We start from the raw sequence: 23,863 nt of genomic DNA, 5'->3' as shown, positions 1-23,863 counted from the left end.
TTAGTAAATATTTGTTGAACAAATGGCTCCCCCAGTGGACTCTTCCCAGCGGGAGAGGAGTCACAGAAGACAATCGTGAGTCTTGCCACCCTCCGACGCGATGCTGCAATCTCCAAGTATGCCAGTGCCGGCTCCCTCTGAGGCAGAAGTCCATTATCTGCTCGTATCAGACTCTAATACACCTCAGCGAGGGGCCTCGGTAACTAGGCTGGATAGTGCTGCACAGAACACCGTCTCCCCCTCATCCTGCTCCTTTGCCCCCCTCCCCACAGCCAGCCGCATTAAGTGAGTAAGTAATGAGAATGGCTAGAAATTGAATTTTATGAAAAAGTAATCTGCGGCTTAGAGAATAAGCGGGGAGGAAAGGGGAGGGATTTGATGACATGGTGGGGGGCAGTTTTAAGGCCTGTCAGGGGGAATGAAGGAACATGGGAGCTGACAAGGAGAGGCAGGTAGGAGAGTCATTCGATTAGGTAGGCTGAGATGGTGGCGTTCTTTTGTCCCCCTTCTTCTGTTCTTTCTCTTTTCTCCACCCTTGTCGTTTCATCTGTGGGTGTTTTGTCTTTATGTTTATGGGGTGAAGGGGAAGGGTACTAAGACAGAGACAGCAGCAGGGGGGTGAGCAGAAGACACTCAGACCACGGAATAAATTACTCTGCCTGCGATTCAGAGAATACCGGCATCCGGCAGGAACAAGGACGGGAGACGTGAGGCTGGAGGAGGTGCAGGGGCGGATGAGGACATGACGTGCTATAGCATGGCCACGACCTACCTCATCCCAGTCTGACCTCCTTGATGGCCTCCCTGGTAGTCATGGGCCAGTCGTGATGGGTGAGCCACGCTGCTGCATGAGTCAAAGTAGGGAGCAAGCAAGGCTGGATACTTGTTACAGGGAGGACAGCATGCTAGTCCTGGGTCTGATGATGTGTGAACCCCTCACTAGGTGTGTCTATGAGTGATCACAGTGCATCCCAACAGCAACTTTACAAGGTTCCCATTTTCAAGATGAGTAGAGCGAGGCCCATAGAGATGAGAGATTAGGTGAATTCCCTGGGACTCACAGCTGGTTAGATAATCAATGTACTCACAGAAGACTGAGGGCTGCCTGGATGGATATAAGACAGGAGTTGTGCCAAAGCCTGTGCTGACCAGTGTCTATGCTTGTGATTAGAGGATGGTAGATTTAGGGATGTGATTGCAGGCAGGGCAGGCATTGCTCACAGCCAGCCAGTCTTCCTCACATGCCTATACACACCTCAGCTGCCTCCCCACAGCCCCCATACTTTTGTGCCTCCTCACAAGCCCCCTAGGCCCCCTCCCTGGGCTTCAAGCCTCTCACTCACACACCCACATGCCCCTACTCCTCACCACCATTTGCAAACAGCTAAGTGGAGCTCAGCTTGAGCTTGATGCTTGGTGATGATGATTTTCCCAGCAGGGGAAGGGTTTGCTTTGCAGAGACAAATACCAAAGCAGCAACATTAAATCTTCCTGCTCATCCACACTCAGAGTTGCAAGGAGGCCCAGACAGCAGTCTTTGGGAAAGCAGCAACGGGGTAAAGTCAGAGCAAACAGAAACCCTAGGGGGTTAAATGGAGCAACAGAGATGCCTAAAGCAGGGCTGATGAGATAATGGAGGTGGGTACGTGCATGGCCATTAACAGGCAGATGAAATGACAGACCACAGAGGAAAGAGGAGGCTGGACTGGGAAACAGAGGGGCTGGGGTCTAGTCCCGGGTCTGCCCCAATCACGGGGCGATTTTACGCCTTAGAATCTTCATTCAACTTTTTTTTTTATTGGGGGTGCGAAGGATTGGATTACTTTTAACTCCAGCTAAACTGGAGTTTAACTAGCCAATAAAGTCAGGAGCTGCTGTAGGAAAGGGACTGTATTCTAGCACAGTTCCTGCAGACAAAAGGGGCTCAGTGATTTATTCATTCAACAACTGCGTAACCAGGCCTTATGCTAGGGGTGGATATGCAGTGGTGAGCAAAACTCATCTGAACCTGCCTCCTAGGGCCCCTTTTCTAGTGGGGAAGGAGACGTTAGTTAGTAATCACACAAATGTCTAAGTCATTACGACCACAGTCGGTGCTATGAAGGAAAGGGGTGAGGCGTTACGAGATGGCGTTCTATGGAGATTTCACTAGAAGTCCGGGGTGGTCCTTCCTGAGAAAGTGATGTTGGAGCTGAGATCTGAAGAGTGAGGATGAGTGAACCCTACAAAAAGTAGGAGGATAGGGCTTCCCTGGTGGCGCAGGGGTTGAGAGTCCGCCTGCCGATGCAGGGGACACGGGGTCGTGCCCCGGTCCGGGAAGATCCCACATGCCGTGGAGCGGCTGGGCCCGTGAGCCATGGCCGCTGAGCCTGCGCGTCCGGAGCCTGTGCTCCGCAACGGGAGAGGCCACAGCAGTGAGACGCCCCGTGTACCGCAAAAAAAAAAAAAAAAAAGTAGGAGGATAAAGCTTCCAGGGGATGGCACAAGAAGCACCCTGAGGTGGGAAAAAGCTTGTCTAATTTGAGGAATAGACACAAGGCCCATGTGTCTGGGAGCAGAAGGAATGAGGGGTCATTACTGAGGAGGAGGAGGCTGGGGAGGTAGGTGGCGCTGGGAATGGCTAGGCATGGCTGGAGCTGTCCATGGTGCTGACTGGGGAAGGGTGCAAGGGGACCAGCGAGACCTGGGGTACGGTGAGAGGGAAGCTTCTGGATGGTGGTGGCTTCAGAGTAGGTGGGCAGTGGGCCTCTCTCCCTACAACCTCCAAAATTACTCTTCCCCTAACCTTTCTGCAATGTGACCCTTCAGTGTCCCAACACGTCATTATTCTGATTTTATAAACTTAACCTCCCTTCACCATCATCTGAGAGAACTAGGGGCAAGAAGGATATTCCCTGCTGTATGAAGGCAGAAAAATGAAGAACTTGGTGATTTTTCTCATAAAGAAAGAGAGGGGCTTGCAACCCATTAACCAATCATCTCCTTCCATCTATTTACTTATTCATGTACAGAATCCAGGATCACAGGACATAGGGGGGCTCTGATTAGATTATGAGAGAGAACTCTAAAGGCCCACAGGAAGGTAGCAAAAATGAGTGAAGTGAGTCAGGTAGAAGAAAACTGAGGGATAGACTAGGGAGAGGTGAGGTTTGGGGCAAACTGGAGAGTGCACCTCCTGTCCAAAGGAACAGTGGTAAGGCAGCACCACGTGGTTGTTGCCATGGAGGGAAGTGGGGCCAGTGTTGTCTCATCTCCTAATTTTTAAAGAGACACTGGAAATGTAGATTTTTAGATGAAATTCTCTGTTGTATAAGTATTGCCAAATAATTGAATCTACCCCTCCTCCAGTCTTGTGAGCCATAAAAAACACATCTGTGGGGTCAGTGGGCCTCCAGTTTGCAACCTCTCCCCTCATCTGATAGATGGGTAACTAGGTCTAGAGAAAGGATGCAAGTTGCCCAAGATGTCAGGAGAAGCATGTTACCAGGGACTAGAATGTACAGCCTCTAACTTGGAGCGTCCACAACGTGCTAGGCCCAGTGATACAAAGGTGTGTCAGGAGGCATGGTCCCAGCCCTGGGCGAGCTCATGGTCTCAGGAGGAACAGGCCCATCCCCTCCAGGACACAGTGTGATAGCTGTTAGTGGTTGGCACGAAAAAAAGCACAGAAGAGGCACCCCAGAGCTTTCTGGCACAAAAATACCAATAGGGTGGAGCTACTCAAAGAGCTTTACGGTTTCCTGTGGCCCTAACAGGCAAAAGGCTTTCTGGTGTTCAGGGCCCCAGCCTCTGAGGGGAGTCTCTGTGCGGGCAGGGGGTCCTGAGACTGCGGATGACCACCACTCATTACTGGAGCCTGGGATGCAGGAGTACAGGCAGGGGCTTTCAGTTGTGCCTGGCAGAGGCACGGCTGCACCCACAATTTACAGCCCTCTCTCTGCCGCCTAATTGCACCATCAGCGTTTTGTGTTGCAGGGCTAGGGTAGGGATGGATGGGCTGCAGTTATGAGCCTGATAGCTGCAGTAAAGTGTGGTGTTTACAGTGTTAAACAGCCAGGCCCACCCAGGCTTGGGGGCCACCCTCCAGGCTAGGAGCTCAGTGCATCTAGGCTGGGTTTTGAGGGTGGTTTTAGAAGGGACTCCCCATGAACCCTCTCTCGCCTGCATCTCCTCTCCAATCTGGGAAGCAGACCTTTGTGTTGGAAGCATGGGTCAGGAGCTGGTCCTTTCTTCCTCCTCTCCCTGTGTCTCTGAGCTGACTGGAAGCTCCCAAAGGACAGGGGCTGTGCACTTACAAACAGACTAGGGCTCCCAAGCAAGGGCTTGTCTCCCCACAAGACTTGGAGACTCCCACTAGGTAAGGCTTTATACCTGTCACTCTAGCGGGGGGCACCCCCAGGATAAAGCTCTATCTCCCTCATCAGACTTGGGCCTCCTTCTCCATCAGACTGTGATTTCTCTGCGTATAGAGCCCCTGGGCGTGAGGACTCCATCCTTTGGTTCTTTACCTCTTTAAGCTTCAGCTTCCTCGTCTATAAAATGGACTCAACACTCTTCTGTAGGTCTTTTTTTTGCGGGGAGGGGATTCAACCTTGCTCTTCAAAGCATGGTCTGCACACCAGCAGCATTGGCATCACCTGGGAGCTTGTTAGAAATGCAGAATCTCAGGCCCCAGCTCAGACCTAAAAAACCAGGATGTGATTTTAACAAAATCCCAGGTGACTGGTTATGCACATCAAGTTTGAGAGGTGCTGATTTACAAAGCACCTAAGATAATCAGAGGGCCTCAGTACATTTTGTTTCTTCCCCACCCTCATTTTGGTTTTTAGTGTCAGTGTAGAAGTGCTGTAGCCCGCGTGAGGGAGTGGAGATGGGGACAAATCCCAGGGGCTAGTACTCAGTAGGCACTCAATAAATGCTTGTCAACAAGCATCCAAGAAGGGGTCATTGCCTCTGAGCTCTTTTGCATCCACCCCGTTCACTGGACTTTGGCCTGTGCCACATCTCTCTTTCTCTCCAGACTTTTCCCCTCATGCTAGCCACAGAGAGGAAGGGTTAAAATCTAGAAGCCAGCAAAACTTCCACGTCACACTGGATGGTGCCTGCTCAGGCCCCATCACTTGGGGATCTGGCAGAGGAAGGGTAGTGGACAGGCATCCTGCTGCCTCCAGAAAAGGGACTCCAAGCCCCTGAACACAGCCTCAATCCACTTTCGGGGGAATCTTAGGCCATGTACCCATCTCCACCCTGTGCGGAATTGCTCTGCAGCCCAGGGTAAGTGATTCTCCTTCTCTGGGGAAAGGGGGACTGGCCCCTCTAAAATATGTGGGCTCAGAGGGTGTGCCTTCCAACCTCACACTCTGTTTAAGAGCCCCGTCTGCCAGGCCCCCAACGAGGGAAGGCCAGTCTCTGCCTGAGCATTGTCAGTGCTGAGTTCTGTCCCTCACAGGCCAAATTACAGCCTCCCTGTATTTCAATTCAATTTGATTCAGCAGCCACTATCAGGGCACAGGGCTAGGCTCTGAGAAGACAAGATATTGCCCCTACTTTCAGGCAGTATTCGGGGGAGATGGGGCAAGTTAGACCCCTCTAACACAGGGCAGAATGTGATTACCAATTTGATAGAGAGCTCAATGGTCTGGGGACACAACAAGGAGACCATTATTGTGGGTGTGAAAGAAATCAGGGAAGCTGCATGGAGAGGGGGTATTGAACTGGGCTTTGAAGCCTGGGTAAGATTTCAGTGGATATACTGACTGTGCTATATTGACTCAAGATGTTTCTTGAGTCTGCCAGTCCTCACCGTGCTCACTGCCCCGCCTTGGTTCCAGCCTCAGCCCGTCTCACATGGACTAGTCCAGTGGCCCCTTAACACTTGCCATCACTCCGTCTCTTGTCTCACCCCCTGTAGCCATCCTTTGCTCAGCTGCCAGGGCAAGTGTTTGGTCACAGTCAGCAGTGGCCCTGCTGCACACTCCTCGGCATGGTGAGACACTGAGGTTCCGTGTCTCACCACCACTCCACCCCTCACAATCCAGCAATCACACACTGCTGCGAGTTCCCCGCATGTGCGTGTTCGTTATGGCTGAGCCACTGCACAGACTATTTCCTTTGCTTAAAACAACCTTCTCCCAGCCTACTTATGCACCTGCTAAACTTCTCTTTATCTTCTGGGACCCAACCCTATGCTGCAGGTGCCCTTTGTAGGTCTCTCTCTACCATCACACCCACCACACTATATTTTAATTACTTTTTGGTGAGACAGTCTTCCTCTGTGACACCAGGCAGGGGCTTGTTAATCTCATCCTAGTCAGTGTTTTATTAGTATTGCCAACAGTAGACACTTAATGCATGTTGAATGACCAGATGCTGAAGTTACTAAGTGGCATTCCAGGCAGTGAACACAGCCTGGGCATAGGCGTGGAGGAGGGACAACACGTGATCCCTGTGCTGGAATGGGAAGTGACCTAGGAGGTGGGGTGCAGCAGAGGCTGCAGCCCTCTGGGTCCTTATCCTACATTCTGGGAAGGGAACTCCAAGCTCTGGGTCCTGGAATGGGAGGGGTGGGAGAGACTAGGAGTCTGCCCAGCATCTGCCAGCCGGCTCAGATTCTTGCCTTCCTCATTGAGATTCCTCCTCAGAGACAAGGGGCTGGAGGGATGACTTAGGGGCGGCAGCCCTCAGATGCATCCTTATCCAGCACAGGGCGCTCGCTGGCCGCCCGTATATCAGGGGCTGTGTCGTCTTGCTGCTCACTGGAAAAGGAAGTGGGGGAGATAATTGTGTCTCCTCAGGAAGAAATATGGGCGCAGGCAGCAGCATCTTTCTTTCAGCTTTGGGAGAAGAGATGTCTACCCAGCATCCTTCCCCAGAGCGGGGTGGAGTAGGGAAGAGTGTTTAACCCTTTTCCCTTAAATGCTTTCTGCAAAATCAATTCCCAGAGGTGAATGATGCCTAAGGAATTTGAAATCCTTCAAAGAGGTTGGTTGGGGCTAAGAGGACAGGAGGGGGAACCATAGGGGTTCAAGGGGGCAGTTGGCAACTTGGGAACAAGTATCAGTGTAGAGAGTGAGTGGCCATGGTGTCCATGTTAGTCTTTCATGTCTATCCCAGTGACTTTCTAGACGCTTCTATTTCACAGCCCAGGGTACCTCCAGGCACCTCCTTCCTGTTTTGCCCGTGGGGAAGCTGCACCCTGGTCCAGGGTCCACCTGCTGAGGCTGGCTCAGCAGGTACAGGAGGGCCTCTTGCTCTGGCCCAGGCAGCCATCCCTCTCTATCACTCGATTAACTTGATTTCCAAATGAGCTTAATCATGCTATCCTCCTTCATGGCCCCAATCTTCAATTTCCATTAATTAATGATTGCAGATTGCTAAGTAACGAACCGCTTGATGGTGCTGCTCTTATTAATGTCTGGGAGTGGACCTAGATCGGAGTGTGAGGGAGAAGGGCCATTAGCCTTGTGCTGAGGGAATGTACGCTGGGGACAGGACCGGCCGCCTGTGGGGGGGGGCAGAGTGACCCCTGCATGATGACCCCTGGGTTCTAGCTGCCCATCACCAGCTTGGGTAGTAGGAAGGCTTGAGGCTAAATGACACAGCCCCGGTGGTGGCCCCGGGATCCTGCGTGCCAGGGTTGGGGACTGAGGGAGGTGGTGGTCAAAGCTATCTCTAGCAATGGCAAATTGGAAGAGCGCATAGGGCCTGGCCAGCTGGAGCGGTGGAGTGATCCAGCGAGACAACTGGTGAGGGCTGGGAGAAGAAGTCTGGGCTACCAGCACATGCTGTGAACAGACTCCAGGTGCTCAGAGCTGGCCCAGCCATCCACTAAACACCCACGAAGCAGCTGGGCTCCAAGGCAGGCTGCATTAACCGGGACATGACTCTAGGGCCGCTGGAGGATGAGGGAATGGAATAGTTTATTCTGCCTGGGAGAAGCTTGCAAGCCTCATGGAGAAAGCACTATCTGAGTAGGAACTCTGAGGCTGGGAAAGACCTAACTGGCGGTGAGTGAGGGAAGCACATTTCAGGAGGAGCTTCAGCAGAGCAAACGCGAGCATGTCGTGACAGCAGTGAGTGGTCCGCCATAGCTGGGGTGGGCGTATGTGTTTGCATGTGCTCTGGAGCATGAGCTTGTTGCAAGCTTGGAGCCTGGAGTGGTGGTTAAGAGTGTAGGCTCATGTCAGGCTCACGTAGGTTTGAGTCCTGGCTCTGCCACTTATGGACTGTGCTCTGGTCATATTGCTTAACTTCTCTGAGCCTCATCTCCCTCATCTGTAAAATCAGTAGCCACCTTACAATAAAAATTGCTCTGAGTAGCAAATGAATTAATACATATAAAGTACTTAGAATAGGGGCTTCCCTGGTGGCGCAGTGGTTGAGAATCTTCCTGCTAATGCAGGGGACACGGGTTCGAGCCCTGGTCTGGGAGGATCCCACATGCCGCAGAGCAACAGGCCCATGAGCCACAACTACTGAGCCTGCGCGTCTGGAGCCTGTGCTCCGCAACAAGAGAGGCCGTGATAGTGAGAGGCCCGTGCACCGCAATGAAGAGGGGCGTCCGCTTGCCACAACTAGAGAAAGCCCTCGCACAGAAACGAAGACCCAACACAGCAAAAATAAATAAATTAATTAATAAACTCCTACCCCCAACATCTTTAAAAAAAAAAAAGTACTTAGAATAGTGCCTGTCATAGAGAAGGTAGTCTACGGATGTTAGCCATTAGTATTACAAGTGTTCTGTGACACCCTTGAAAGATTTTCTGAGGGGGAAAGACATGGTCAGAGGAACTGGGGACAGTACCAGAAGGGCAACCAGAAATGGGGTATTTTGGATTTTCTCAATGATTGGGAGCTACTCCTGGTGTTTACTAGGAAGGGGCTGGGGTGATAAATATCTTTTAATATGCAGGACATCCCAATCCATGAAGAACCACTTTTCCCCCACTATGCCAGTTGTGCCTCTGTGGGAAATGCAGCTTGGATGGCTAGCTCTGGCTCTGGGTGCAGTTGGCTTGGACAGGATAGAGGTCAACTTCAGCCCTCTGTGCATGTGTGATGTGCTGGGCTGGCTGTCTAGCAACACAAACTTGCCCATGTCACTTCTCCTTCCTACCAAATCTGCCTGCTGGAAACCTCTCCTTCTTTTAGCTTGAATGGCATGATCATCACTGCAAATACTTGCTCCTCCCTGGAGCCTTTCCTGAGGGCAAGAGGGGTCTTAGAAAGAGTAAGGGCTTTGGACTCAGATAAATTTGGACTCAACTAATTAAACTCATAGAGCTTCAGTCACTCCGCTCCCCACCCCCAGTGCAAGGAGAACACCAAAGCCTGCCTCACAGACAATGTGTGCCAGGCACCCAGCTGGGATGAGTCTCCTTGGCACCCCCTCAAGCTGTGGCCACCAGCCAGCCTTTGCCTCTGGGGTAATGACTGCACCTCACATAGGCCCTGCTGTTTTCAAACTAGTCTCCCTCCTTGGTCCCCTGTGTCCTTCACCTCAGCCCTCAGAGGTGGGCAGCTGCACCCTGGACACAACTTCAGAGGCAGCTGTGGTGGTTCACGTGTGGTTCTCTGTGAGGGCAGTACTGCCCCCTAGGGGGCATTTTGGACCACTGCCCTGCTGTGAGGGCACCTGGCATCTAGTGAACAGGACTGAAGATGCTATGTGTCCTGCCAGATGTAAGTGAAACATCTGAGTATATTTGCTGAGGCTAGAACTTAACTGTGTGTTACTTATGTTTCCACTATTTGGGATCATGTTTTTATAGATTTATAAATGTTATATATATGTGTGTGTGTGTGTATACACCTGACTGTCACGTGTGGACCTTCTGGAGTGTGTGCTCCAAGGGGAGCCGGGTTGCCTGGGCTCCTGATGGCAGGAACGTTTCTGTGCTCGGCCCCTTGAAGACACACGCCCGCCCCTGTGGCACGCCTGCTTCCGGGGCTGTCAGCCGCTCCCACTCACAGCCGCAGTCTTTCAAACAAGAGGGAAGCATTTGCTCAGCTTCAGGGGGAGCCTGCCTCACAGCCTTCCTGGTCGCGGCCTGAGAAGTGACAGCCGTTCCAGCTAAGGGGAGGCCTCCCGCCCCGCCTGCCCCTGCCAGCTGTCCTTCCCCAGGCCACCTGGCCCAGGCCCCCGTTCCCGTCACATCCCTCCACTCCCCACCTCCGCTCAGGCTCAGCCCTTTAGCCAGAAAAAGGATCATCAAGGCTCCTGGCTTAAGCTGAGCTTAACCAGGAGGAACCCCACCTCTGCCACATGGGGCCCTCGGGTACCTCCTTTCCCCTCGAGGGGCCTTCGCTTCCCCATCTGCACAATCCAGGTGCTCCTAGGCTACAGCACTGTGTTCAGTCTCAAGTCTTCCCCCCATGTCCTTCTCCCCTCTCTTGGGCTCCCTGGAGTGTATGGAGTGAATTAACTACAGAGTTGATAAAGGGCTTCCAGAGGCATATGGTTTCTTGCCCCACCCCAGGCCGGCTCCTACCCTGCCAGTCCATCTCCAGGGCTGGGTTGGTGTTTGCAGCGGAAGGTGCCTCCTAACTTAGGAAGTTAATGTCCCAGAATGGCAGTGCCCGCCTTCTGGGAGTGCAGGGCCCTCGTTACCCCACAGCTAATTAACTGGTGGCTCTGAGGTGATGGCTTTGGGGGATGAGGGTGGGGCTGGCAGCCTCACTGCTTATGGAGACCAGGGCACCGGGGTGGGGCTGGGAAGTGCTGGGAATATTAGTACGTGTGTGGGGGTGGGGGGGGTGGGGGGGTATATGTGTGTATGTTTAGGGACAGTCTGTGGGATGAGGGATTTACACAACTACCTGTGGATGATGAACTTGAGCTCCTTCTTAGGCCTGGGCCTGGACCGGGTCAGAGCCCTGTCTTGTGGCCCATCATTTGGGGTTGGACCAGCCCAGGCAAGAGTCACTGAGGGACTCCTTCTCCTATGCCCGGGGCTCCTGGGCCTGGGTCTGTCAGTTACAGGACCTTCCAGACTATAACCTGGAGGCCTTGTCCTAATCAGCGGATCTCCCCACCCAGCCCCTGCCTCTCCAAAGCATGGGGAGTCCTGCTCTGTTTCTGTGGGCTGTGGGGCCTGGGGCTGGTGGTCTGGGGTGATGCAGTGGTTTGAGGTGACTGAGACAACGGCCGGATCACCTGAGTCAGGTGCTATAGGCTGCGTGGAGCTGCTGCCCTGATCCTCCTCACAGATGATCTCCGTGTATTTCAGTCTGAAATAGACTCTCATTCCTCAGAGGCAGCAGGAGAGAATTCCAGAGGAAGGCCCTTGATGCTTTCTGCAGCCTAGAGGCCGGGGGATCCTTTCATCTAACTCTTGGGCCCACATTGAAGGGCACATGCTTCTACTAAAAAATTATTCGTGGTTGAAATTCCAATTTAACTGGGCATCCTGCGTTTTTATTTCCTAAACCTGGCAAACCTGGAAGGCCACCTGGTCCATTGAAAATGGGCAAACTAGTGTGATGTGCTTTGCCCTTGGGTGCGGCGGGGTGTGCTCCTGAGTGCTCTCGTCTGTAACTGGGTACCCTGATGACAAGGTGGGAGGGTGAGCAAGACCATGAGTTCTAAGGCTTTGGGTCTGACAGCCTCCTAGCCTCCTCTTCTGCTCCTTGTGTATCCCACGAGCTCTGAGAAGGTCTGGGCTGAAGAGGTCTTTAGGGGTCACATAGGTTTTCAAGCCCCATTTGATCCCCATTCCTGGAAGGATTGATTCCCCAAGCTGGGCTCCGGCATCTGAGTGGTTGACAAGTGGTGAGGTGACTCCAAGCCTCAGCTGGGACAGGGAAAGGCAGATCCAGCCCACTGTCTCCATTGTGCCGAGGAGGGCAGGGAGGCAAGGCCACACTGTGAACTATGGCTTCCAAGCTGGACCTACAGGACTTCGGTCCTGCTGCCTTACCCCCAGGGTGAGCCACGGGGAGAGGTGCTGTGAGGAACTGAATACGAGAGGGCCTGGTTGTTTTAACAGGACTTCCTTATGCCATCCTAGGTCCTACTGCTGGCATTAGGGCCAGATGGAGTCATTCGTGGTGTGCAAAGGGGGGGTGTCTGTGTCTGTGAGGCCAGGGCTGTGCAAAAGCTCAAGCCCTTCATCTCGCCGTGCCCCACCTCTCCCCAGACTGGATTCGCTGCTCTTGCGAGCTCCTTCCTCACCACCTTGCATGACTAGTTCCCACCACAGGTCTTGTCTATACCATTGCCCCGCTTTGTTCTGCCAGGCCCTTTTTCATGTTTAAATCCTGGACATAGCATGTCAGAGCTCAACCGCGCATCCCCAGTGCCCAGTGCGTTGCATGCAGTAGGTGCTCAATAAGCAGCTGCTGAATGGATGGCTGGCTGGATGAAAGGACACTGGAGTTAGAGTCAGGAGACCTGGATTCTGGCTTCAGCTTGACCACTAACTGGCTGTGTGGCTTAGGACAAATCACTTAACCTCTCTGGGCCTCCGTTGTCTACTCCCTAAAGCTATTCACACAGATGAAATGAGAAAACAAAGATGATTTATTTCCTTATTAATGTGGTCTCTTTGGCCCTAAATCTTAGGATGTTTTCTTCCTTTCACCTAACTGCCTGTAACCACAGGAGAACTTGTGGCCACATCTTGTGTGTGCCTTGTCTTCCACAAAGGGCAGGGTCCAGAGATTCTGCCACCCATCTACAATGACCACCTGTCCACTGAAGTTCCCAATCTGTACCTCCAGCCCTGCCTTCTCTCCTAAGCTATTCTAAGGCCTGTCCATCCATTACCAGAAATTCAACATGACAGAATCCAAACTCTGCATCCTCTTCTCCAAACCCACTCTGTGCTTCTTCTTCTCAATGAGTGATCCCATCATCCACCCAGTTGCCCCATCAGAAACCCAGGGGTCAAATTGTCCGCTCAGTCTCCACCACCCACAGTCACCAAGTCCTGTTGACTTCACTTCCTCAGCTTTTTCCCACCTGTGCCGTGGCCTCTGCTCCGTCACCCAGACCTTGGCCACAGCCTCCTGTCTGCAGTATTAACTCCTCCAGCCTCATTCTGAAAGGTACGTCTGATTCCATCCCTTCCTCATTTAGAATCCTTCAGTGTCTCCCTATGTTTCTCAGGGTCAAGTCCAAACCCTTGCACTGTGGCTTATGTACAAGCCGGTGTGTTCTGGCCCCTGCCTACCTCTCCAGCCTCAGCTTTCAACGTCTTCACCCACTTCAGACTCCTGACTCCACTGTTCTGAATGAACTGCCTGCAGTCTCAGGAATTTGCAGTCCACTTTCCCACCTCTGGACCTTTGCACGTGCTGCTCCCTGCCTCTTTACTTGGCTAACCTCAATTCAAACTTCAGGTCTCTGATTCCTGGAAGATTTCCCTGACTTCCTGAAGCTCCCACCCTCAAGACTTGAATAGGTGCTCCTTCTGTATGAGTCTACAACACCATACTCTTATCGTGATCTTATCATGTCTCCTGTTACTGACACTCACCACAGTGTGTTGTTACGTGCTGTGTGTCTTTCCCAGCAAATTGTGGGTTCCTTGAAGAGACTGTGCCTGATTCATCTTTGTGCCCTCGGTGTCTGTGCCAGACACAGGGTAGGCAGAGGCACTAGAGCACAGGGGATTTAGGAATCCAGACTTGGGCTGAGCCCTGTCCAATACACGTCTGCACGTGGCCACTGAATGCTTACAGTGTTGAGCGTCTACACTGAGAAGTGCTGTGAGTCTAAAATTCACACTGGGGGCTTCCCTGGCACTCCAGTGGTTACGACTCTGCACTTCTAATGCAGGGGGAGCTGGTTTGAGCCCTGGTTGGGGAACTAAGATCCCACATGCTGCTTGGCCAAAAAAAAAACCAAAACAAGCCCAAAACAACCCAAAACAAAACAAAAAAACCCCACATAAAATTCACACTGGATTTCAAAAACTTCGCGTGAAAACAAGAATGTTAAATATCTTGTTAAATTTTTTATATTGATTATATGTTGAAATAATAGTATTTTGGGTATATTGGGTTGAGTAAAATATCTTATTAAAATTAATTTCACCTATTTATTTTTACTCTTCACAATGGGGTTCTTAGAAAATGTAAAACTACACACACGGCTCACGTTATACTTCCTCTGGACAGCACTGCCCTGAGCTAGACCCCTAGGTTCAAATCCAGGCTCCATTACTCACCAGCCATATATAGCCTTGGGCAAGATATTTAGATGTTCTGTGCCTCCGTTTTCACATCTGTAAAATGAGGATGGTATTAGAATCCTCTGCATAGGATTGTTATAAATATTAAATGAGTTAGCTGGTGCTTTGCAGATAGGAAGCCCAATATAAATATTAACCATCATTCTGATTAGTTACTCAATTAATATTTGTTGAATAAAGCATTGAATTTCTGAATCCTAACCTCCTTACCTCCACCCTATCCCTGCAGCTCCGGTTTATCTGTCATTCAACATTTATTCGGCAAATATTTATTGAGAAACTGCAATGAGTCAGGCACTGTGATCGACACTGCAGGCAAGGAGGAACATTTAATCGATCAATTAATTGATTCAGTGAATCTCTGTGAAGCGTATCTTTTGTGCCAGGTGCTGGCTGGGCTCTGGGATACACAGAGGCTAAATGCTGCCCTCCGGGGCTCTTGGGCACATGATCTTAGCAAGGTCATGGCTGCACTCTGGGCTGTGTGCTGGGACAGTGGATGCACAGGGTGATGGAGATGACGGGGATGAGCATCAGGAAATGCTTCCTGGAGGGGATGACTGATGCCTGGGCGGTGTCCGGCCAGGCAGAGGGAGGCCATGCCTGGGAGAGGAGAGACATTTTCTCCATCATCCATCAGACGCTGAGCAGAGAGAAGCAGGGTCACAAAACTTAGCCTGAGACGTACAGCCACATCAGTATCAGTTGAGGCGACTGTTCCTAAGTGGACAAGCCAGCTGGTTGATTGAATTTTTCACTCATCATTAGGATGCGGAACAGAATCTAGAAAACACAGCTCTCCAGCCAGAAGCCTCGGCACCCCTGGGCTTGAGTTTGGGCCCCCAGATGGCAACACCCATCCAGCCCCCGTAAACACTAGAGCCAGGCTCCTCTGCCGTTTAGTGCACAGCTGGTAAGTTAAAAGCAGTTTAGCGATAATTCCACCTCCACACTGAAGACTTCCAGAGACTGTTAATGAATTTAAATGCTGGGGATTTTCTCTGATGCCTCATTGCATATGCTTGTTACATTAAGATGCTAATAAGGGATCTGTTGGACAGAGGTGCTAGAGCTGGACCAGGGACCAGGCCCAGTGGCCGGGGTGGGGTTGCAGGCTGGTCATTTCTCATTGGTGCTTAATCAGTGAACTCTCCAAACAGGTTAACTGGCCCCGGCTTCCGTGGGGACTGAGACTCAGCCGGCGCTGGGTCAGCTTGCTCACAGAGGCCTCTTCAAACCAGAAGGCTAATGGGTGCAGGGCTTATTATGCAAACAGGGAAGTCTCTGTAGGGCTTGAAGGCCTGAGGCCCCACTGAGAGGCTGTGCCTTCCTCAGGGACTGAGGGGAAGGCTCAGGACACAAGTTGAAGGGAAGCACTGATTGTCATCTGTTCCATCACTTGGGATGGAGGATGGCGGGGGCGGGTGGGGGGAGATGGAAGATGGAAGGAGCCGGTGGAGGGGGACGGAGGAGGGTGTGAGAGCGATGTTTACCCTGGCACTGAGGGGCAGAGGTGCTTCGAGGCTGGGGGATGGCCAGGCTGACCCTTGGCGCTGCCCTTGGGGACAGCATGAGAGGCCCACAATCCCCATGGGGATGGGAAGCAGGAACCAAGGATGGTCTCTCCCCCTTTTCACAGAAGCCAAAAGGGAAAGAAAGAGAGAGGCAAGAGACCCAGGAGGACTTAGACTTGCAGCGAGGTTAAGGGTGCCGACTTCTGGTGCCAGACAGCCTGTCTCGGATCCCAGCCTGTCTCTACCACTCACGAGCTGCGTGACCTCGGGCCATAAGTGACTGAAGGGCTCTGTGCCTCAGTTTTCCCATTTGTAAAATGTGGCTAGTAATAGCACCTGCCTTATTTCAGTTTTGTTTGTCAATTATACCTCAATAAAGCGGAAGAAAGTGTAAGAAAGAAAGGATGAAATGAGTTAATGTATGTTCAGTGTCCAGAGTGCTGAAAGCACTTGGTCAGTATCTTAGAATTATTCCTTTTAGCGGCCAACATGGCTGAAGTCCTCCCCGACCCATTTTCAGGTTTTGCTTCTAGAGAAGAGATTGAGAGCAGGGATGCAGAGAAGCAGGGGCCCTGCCTGGAGGCGCTGCAAGGCTCCTCCCTCCCTGCCCGCTCCCCCGGAAGCCACTTCCTTCGGCTTCCTGCAAATCCACTGGCAATTTTGTAAATTTGCTTAAGGATTAAATTAATAAGCTGCTCTTTCTTGGCTTCCACAGCTGTACAGACTGGGGCTCCTGTGCCCTGGGAAACGCCTTCTGAGGCAGCGTCTGGAGGAAGTAAAGCCACTTCCGAGCTTACCTCCTCCTCAGGGGCGCCCCCAGGATTCACCTCTGTCCCTCCTTCTGCATATACACTGCTCTCCCAGCACTGACGTGTGCAAGTGTGACAGAGGGCAGGGGACCCTCTCACCGTGTGAGCCTTTTTAAAAAAAATTTTATTGGCGTATAGTTGATTTACAATGTTGTGTGAGTTTCAGGTGTACAGCAAAGTGAATCAGATATACATCTATCCACTCTGTTTTAGATTCTTTTCCCATATAGGCCATTACAGAGTATTGAGTAGAGTTCCCTGTGCTATACAGTAGGTCCTTATTAGTTATCTATTTTATATATAGTAGTGTGCATATGTCAGTCCCTATCTTCCAATTTATCCCTCCCTCCCCCGCTTATCTCCTGGTTACCTTAAGCTTGTTTGCTATCAATACATTGTGTGAGCCTTTGTGAGTCCATCTCTGCGTGTTTGTCTTCCTCCCTGACTGGGTTCTTGACCTCAGACCTCTGCCTCTCCCATCAGCCTGGGAGATCCTCCAGGGTAGGGTCTGCGTCTCCTCCATCAGATGGCACTTCTTGGATGGGAGCCTCCCACGCCCCCCAACAGGTAGCTTTGGGGCCCAGAACCCCTGCCCACCTGTCGAGTTCTTCTGAATCGGGAGGAAGATGAGGGGGCCGAGGAAGGAGGGCTGGCAGGGCTCCTAAACCACCTTGTTCTGGAAATTCTAGATGGGAAGGATCCTGGGGGTTGGAAGTGAGTGTGTTCTATCCACGCCACCCTTTCTCCTCTTTCAGGGCTGACCGCTCCCAGGTGGAACATAGGGTGACTTTGCTGGGTGGAATGGGGTGGAGGAGGGCTCCCCAGGATGGACAGATGCCTCCCACAACCTCAAGCTGGCCCCTGTGTACCACCTCCAGCCCCCAGTATGGGGGGGTGTGCTTCGGGGGTAGAGGCTTTCATGGTCTCGATGGCTCATCTCCTTGGTGCCACCAGGGCCTGGGCTGCCTCATGGTCCTCAGTCTCCTCTCTCCCTTGCCCAGCACCAGGCCTCTCCCAGCCCGGCTGGGGGACCTCCCTGGTAGCTGAGCTCTGTGAGCTCGGGCTGGAGTGGAAGGCGCCAGTGGTCAGGGATGGAGGAGGAGACCCTCCTCCTCTCTGCCCCAGACCCGGGCTGAGGCCATGGCTGTGGGCTCCCCTAGGACCGTTCCATCTCTGCTGTCTCTGCCTTCCGCTCCTTCTGCCTCTTGCCACCACATGAGCCTCCTGTAGAGTAACTGGAGCTGGAGAAACGCCTGCATCCATCCAGCAGCCACTGTGCTCCAAGACTTTGATTAAGGGTCAGCGGGTTAGCTGGTTGCCATTCGGCATGCAGGCGGGGCTGGGCGTCACCTGATCCCTCTCCTCCCCCAGGCAGTGGCTCTGCCGGGAGAACAGCAATGAGATGAGGGTGTCTGGAGGCTCAGGGAAGAGAGAAAGTGGGGCCGAGAGCCTGTCCATTAGTTACCAAGTCTCCCCTGCCCTGACTCTGTTCCTGTACACCAGGGGCACCCCAGCTAGGGCACTCCAGCCACTCCCAGAGAGCCTGAAGCTTCAGGAGACTCTCAGGAACCGGCTCTGACCTTTCTGCAGAAGTTCTGATGGTGAGCATCCAGGCTGTGCTTACATGCTTCCAGGGATGGGGAGCTCACTTCCTATCCACACAGCCCATTCGTTCCAGAGTGGGACATTTCTGTCTATTAGAAGTTCTTTCTTGTATCAAACTGGAATCTATCTTTCGATAACATCTCCTCCCTGGCCTGTTTCTGGCCTTTGGAGACATGCAGACTAAGGCAATCTCTTTTCTGTGACTGGCCTTCAAGAATTTTAAGGCAGAAGTGTTTCCTTCCTTCTGGACAGCATCCTCTCTTTGCTGTGTAGACACCTCACCGTGCCTGTTGCTCTCCTCTAGATGCTCCTGTTGGCTTTGGAGTCAAAAGCCCTTGGTCCCTGCTCTGCCATGTAGCAACGTGGTGCTCTTGGGCATAGCATGTCACGTCTCTGAGACTCAGCTTTCGGATCTATAAAATGGGGACAGATTGAGTGAGAATGGGTGTGAAGTGTCTAGCACAGTGCCTGCCACAGAGCAGGTCTGCAAGGCTCCATGGTCCCTTCCTCTCCCTTATCCAGGAAGTCTCCTTCTCCCCATCCGCAGCCTCCCTTGGAAGGCCCATCGTACCCCTATCCTGCCTCTGTCCAGCCAGACTTCCCCCGTCTCTCCTCTCCATCTACAGGCAAAGGAGGCAACCCTGTGCTGGGGTCGAAAAATGGCCATGGTGGTAAGAGAAGTTTTCCCTGACATTGAACTCCCTCCTGCTGCTGCAGCAGGGTGTCGTTTCCTCTGGCTGAGGCCTCCTGGAGAGAGTTCTCCGAGGATTTCTGGCTGCCTCCGCCTCCCCACCTTCAGCTCCTTTTCCCCCTGAGGAGTCCCCGGCCACCCCCCCACCCCCACCCCGGGTTCAGCAGGCGCAGGGCACAAGGCTGGGGCACTATTTCAAGACTTTGTGTTTCCGGGGGAGGTTCTAATTACCCCTGGAGACATGTCTGAATTACAGACCCCCAAGGGTGCGTGACACACACTGTTTATGTTCTGCCTTCAGTAATTGTATCTTTGGTGAACTATGCAGTCTTGTGGAAAAATACAAGTCTGGCAGTGGAATGAGAGATGCTGAGAAGGTCTCGGTTGCCTCCCAGCCTGTGTCCACGAGCTACATGCCCAAGTCCTCACCAGCGGCCCGGGGAGTGCTTTGGCTTGGTTTCCAAGGCGCTTCTCACTTGGCTTCCATCTTCCACTGTCAATGTGGGACCCCCCCAAAAAAGCAGACCCCAAGTGGAAGATTGTTTAATGGTCACAAAACCCCTGCCATCCTTGCACGCACACCGTTCACTGCAACCCCCATTCATAGAGGAGTCTGTTTCTCCAAACCTGGGTGGCCTGCGATTGCCTTGACCTACAGGATGCAGTGCAAAGGGTGTTTGTGATCTGAGGCCTAGGCCTTAAGAGGAGCAGCTTTCTCCTTTGCCATCACGGGGTATTGTCCTGAGGTGTCATGCATGGAAGCCAGTCTAGCTACTGCAGGATGGGAAGCCCTGAGTGGGAGAACAGAGTCTCCCTGGCCACGGGCCAGCACCACCAGCCTGTCTGATACGTGGATGAGGCCAGCTTTGACCTTCCAGCTGGATGTAGCTGAGAGACTTGGCCATACCGCACAGGATCCACTCAGCCACCCACAGAATCAGGAGAAATGAGAAATCGTTGCTGTTTCCAGCCATTTTGGGGTAGTTTGTAATGTAGCAATAGTACCTGAAACAGATTCTGGCGCAAGTGCTCTATTTGGGAGGTGATCGCAGGAAGCTCTGAGGAGTGGGGAAGTGAGATGGGGGAGGGGAAGCCAGGCGGGTGTGTTCATGCAGGGTGGCTGGGGCTCAGCCTCACAAGGGGACCCTCTGAGACACTGTGCCCAGTGTCCCTCAGATCGGTCCCACAGAGCAGGGAGGAAGGTGGGGGGTTTATCCCCATCTGTGGTGGGTGGCCTCCAAGCTAGTAACTCCCTGGCATTTTGAGCCTGCCCTGCACAAGGGCTGGCACCCCCTAGGGTCAGAGACCTCCCACAGGCTGTGGCTTAGGAAGCAGCTGGCATGTCCATCTGGAGGTGACCTCCGGGATTGGCTGAGGGGATGTGGGCCTGACCCCAGCTACTTGAGCAATCAGTATTTACTGAGCACCCATCATGTACCCAGCTCCTTCTAGGCTCTGGGAACACACTGACGGACAGGACAAGTTCATCTGCCCTCTGGTGGCTCATAGTCTGGAGAAAGAGACAAACAAAGGAGAACAGAAGTTCTCCACGGGGACAGTGCTGTCCCTTAGGGAGAGCTTTGGGAATAAGTGAAGGTGTTTTGATGGCCACAATTACTATAGAGGATGCTGCTGGCATTGAGTGGGAAGGGCCGGTGATTCCTAAAGTCTTACAAACCACACGGAAGAGTCCTGCATAACGAAGAATTACCCCGCATCCTGCCTGACTTTCAAATATCCTGGTTGACATTTAAATAGGTGAAAACCTGTTTATAATTATTTGAGCCTGGAACCTAACTCTGTTTTGTATATAAACATAAAGCATTTGTGTCCTGAATTTCCAGGAATACAACTACCGCGTAAATTGAAGGAAGATTGTATTTTGTTCTGTTGGAAACATTACCCAGAGTTATTCATCATTTTTGGAAAATCACATTTCTGATGGCAATGCTCTTTGTGGTATTTGAGTCCCACCCATAACCCCTGAATGTCAGGCTGCATTTGAGGCTGCGGCCCTCGCGTTGGTCCAGCTTGTGGGTGCAAGGTTCTGACTTCTTCGTTACGTCTTCCCGTGTACTTGAACCTGAGCATTTACATATTGAAATACATATTTTATTAGAAATGATCTTTACTTTACTTTTATATTATATTTAAGACACTATGTTGATTTATTTTCAAACGATGTGTCTAGGAAGGTTATACTGTCTATGAATTTCATTTCCGGATTGTAAAGGAGCCATTGCAAGCTATTTGTTATAAAAGCAGGGGATATAGGGCCTAAAACTAAAGGAACATTTCAAGCTGATAGCACTGCAAATATGGGGCTTTGGGAAACAGAAGGAGGAGGGTCTTTCAGTGGGGAGTGGGCCCCTGGGGAGGTCAAGGATCAGGGAAGACTTCACAGGGGAGGTGACATGTCAGCAGGTCTCAAAGGATGAATTCACAGAGCTCCCCTAAACAGTTCTGAAGGGTGGACGGGCAGAAACTCAGTGAGCTCTCAGTACATGTTGGTTGCATGGATGAATATTTAAGCTGTTTCACAAATGAACAAATTGCAAATTGAAGCTTGGAGAGGTTGAACGACTCCCCAAGATCCTAAGCTCTGAAGTCAACTGAGCTTATCACATATTCACCTAGCAAACATTTTGGACCACCTACTGCCTATCGAGGGCATATAAGCCCTGCCAGTTGACATCTATTTACTGAACATCTACAAGGTGTCAATATTGGGGCTATAAGAGAGAATAAGACAAACCTTCTCATTGTGCAGAAAATCAGCGTGGAAACCGGGATTTCTCAGCTTCGGCTCTACTGACGTTGTGGGCTAGATACTTCTTTGTTGAGGGGAAGCTGCCCTGTGCATTTTAGGATGTTTAGCAGGGGTTGGGGAAGAGAGTCTCCTCTGTTATCATCATTGTCGTTGTCATTGCCACTGTCACCATCATCAGCATCACTTCTGGTTACATGACACCTCCACATGCCAAGCACTGCTCTTTACACGTTTTGACACATTTACTCCTCTCAGCCTATAAGGTAGGTGCGATTATTTCCTCCATTTTACAGATGGGGAAACTGAGACACAGAGGAAGCCGCACAAGCAAAGTTCTCGAGCTCGGCACGTTTTAGGGGCCAAATGATGGTCAGCGTGGCTAGAGCAGAGTAAACACAGGGGAGTGTGGTGGGGAATGCGTTGGGGGCCGGGGGCAGAGCATGCAGGGTCTCGGAGGCCGTGGGTGCCCTGGAGACCGCACCCCTTCTCCTCTGTGGCTGGGAGGGTGGGCAGCTGAGCTCTCTCAGCTGAGTCCTTTGCTAGGAATTGTGGTCAGCTGAAGAGAGCTGTCTGGTCCCCTCAGGGTAATGTCCCGTGCCCAGGGGAAGACAGCCCACGGCCATGACAGGTCAATGCTGGGTGTAAGGCTTGACCTCCCTTCCTGGGACGCCTCGGAAGGACCATCCTACTCCAGGGCTCCCATGGGATCGGCTGAGGCCTCTGTTACAACTGTATGGCAGCTCACCGTTTCCCTTCTTTCCCCAACAGGTCCTGATCCTGAGAGCACGCCCCAGCCAACCTCCTGCACGCTGTTCTCCACCTCAGAGGCTGTCCAGGGAACCTGATCTGCAACATCATGGTCAGGTACTGGTTTATTTATTCTGGTTGCAACAGAAAGCCATTGGGGCATTTAAATGCGGGCAGAGTGTGACCTGAATTACACTCTAGAAAGTTTGCTCTGGCCCGTGTGTGAAAGAGCAGGGGTGGCAGTGAGAAGGCCAGCGGGGGACAGATGTAATAGTGCAGGTGAGAGGCTAGTGTGGGGCTGGAGCAGTGGAGATGGTGATAAATGGTCAGTTCCTGGATATGTTTATTTAGGAGGCGGAGCCAATAGGACTCTGTCGGGTGTGATGGAAAGAAGAATCAGGGATAACTCTGGGTGTCTGAGCCTGGTGGATGGTGGTGCTACTTGCTGAGATATGGAAGCCTTATAGGGAAAAGGAGTGGATTTGTGGGGGGATCTAAGGTTCTTCTTGGACCGGCTGAGTTTGAGATGCCTCAGATATTCAAGGGAAGATGTTGAATAGGCAGTTGGGGAAGTGAGTCTGCAGATCAAAGGAAGGGTCACAGCTGGAGATACAAGGGGAAGGTGGTCAGCACATAGGTGGCGTGTGCAGTGTGAGGAGACCAGACCCCCTGAAGAGAGAAGGTTCATACACAGCATAAGGGGGCTGGGGCACCCCACGATTTAGGGCCCAGGCGGAGGAGAAGCCTGGAAAGGTGATGCAGGAGAAGTGGCCCTGAAGGAGGAAGAAAGGTAAGTGAGGTGTTGTCAAGAAAGCAGGAGGAGCAATCATTTCAAGAGGAGGGAGTGGCCACCTCGACGAAGACTTCTGAGAGATGAAACAAGGCGAGGACAGAGACGTGACCATCCATTTCTATTAGGTGTAGGTGATTGGTGACCTTGACTGCAGCTGGGTCAGTGGACAGGTGGTGACCAAATCTGCTTGGCGGTAATGAAGGAACGGGGGGGATGAGGAGGTGGAGAGTGGACATGTACAACTCTTTGGAGGAGTTTTTCTATGAAGGCAAGTGAGGGAAACAGGGCAACAGCAGGAGGGGATGCGGGGACCATGGAGGCATTTTTAAGATGCACTGTATTAAGGCATGTTTGTGTGGTGATGGAATGTTCCAGCAGAGCGAGAAATGACGGTGGTGCAGGAGAGAAAGGGGACCATGATAAGGGCAAAGTCCTAGAGTTGACAAGAGTGGCTAAAGATGACTCACAGCGGGAGGTTGGAGGTAGATGGAGACTCTCCTTGTGTAATTATGGGAGGGAGGCCAGACTACGTGGGTTGAGATGCAGGTAAGAAAGGAGGAATTGGTAGGAGGAATTCAAGGCAGATCTTTATTCCTGATTCTATTTTTTCCCTATGAAATATGAAACAAGATCATCAGGCGAGAGTAAAAGAATGAGAGACGCATTAGAGATTCAAGGAGAGAAGGTGGGAAATGGTGTTCTCAGAGATTAGGGAAGTGAATTTTCCAGGGAACTATAG

At 51.9% G+C, this 23,863-nt stretch overlaps 1 long non-coding RNA gene across 1 annotated transcript in view; it reads left to right on the top strand.

Moving 5' to 3' along the window:
• LOC309793033 overlaps positions 1 to 22,439 on the top strand; it is a 150,019-nt gene extending 127,580 nt beyond the window's left edge. Inside the window, exon 3 of the long non-coding RNA XR_014291853.1 lies at positions 22,353 to 22,439. This is a non-coding gene — a long non-coding RNA (uncharacterized lncRNA). The remainder of the gene's footprint in view (positions 1 to 22,352) is intronic.
• The last annotated feature ends 1,424 nt before the right edge of the window (positions 22,440 to 23,863 follow it).

The sequence above is a fragment of the Mesoplodon mirus genome (genome assembly GCF_964341445.2).
Source record: "Mesoplodon mirus genome assembly, chromosome: 18".
Taxonomy (NCBI): Eukaryota; Metazoa; Chordata; class Mammalia; order Artiodactyla; family Ziphiidae; genus Mesoplodon; species Mesoplodon mirus.
Note: the sequence above shows the minus strand (reverse complement) of the source record. Positions and strands in the feature narration are given on the sequence as shown.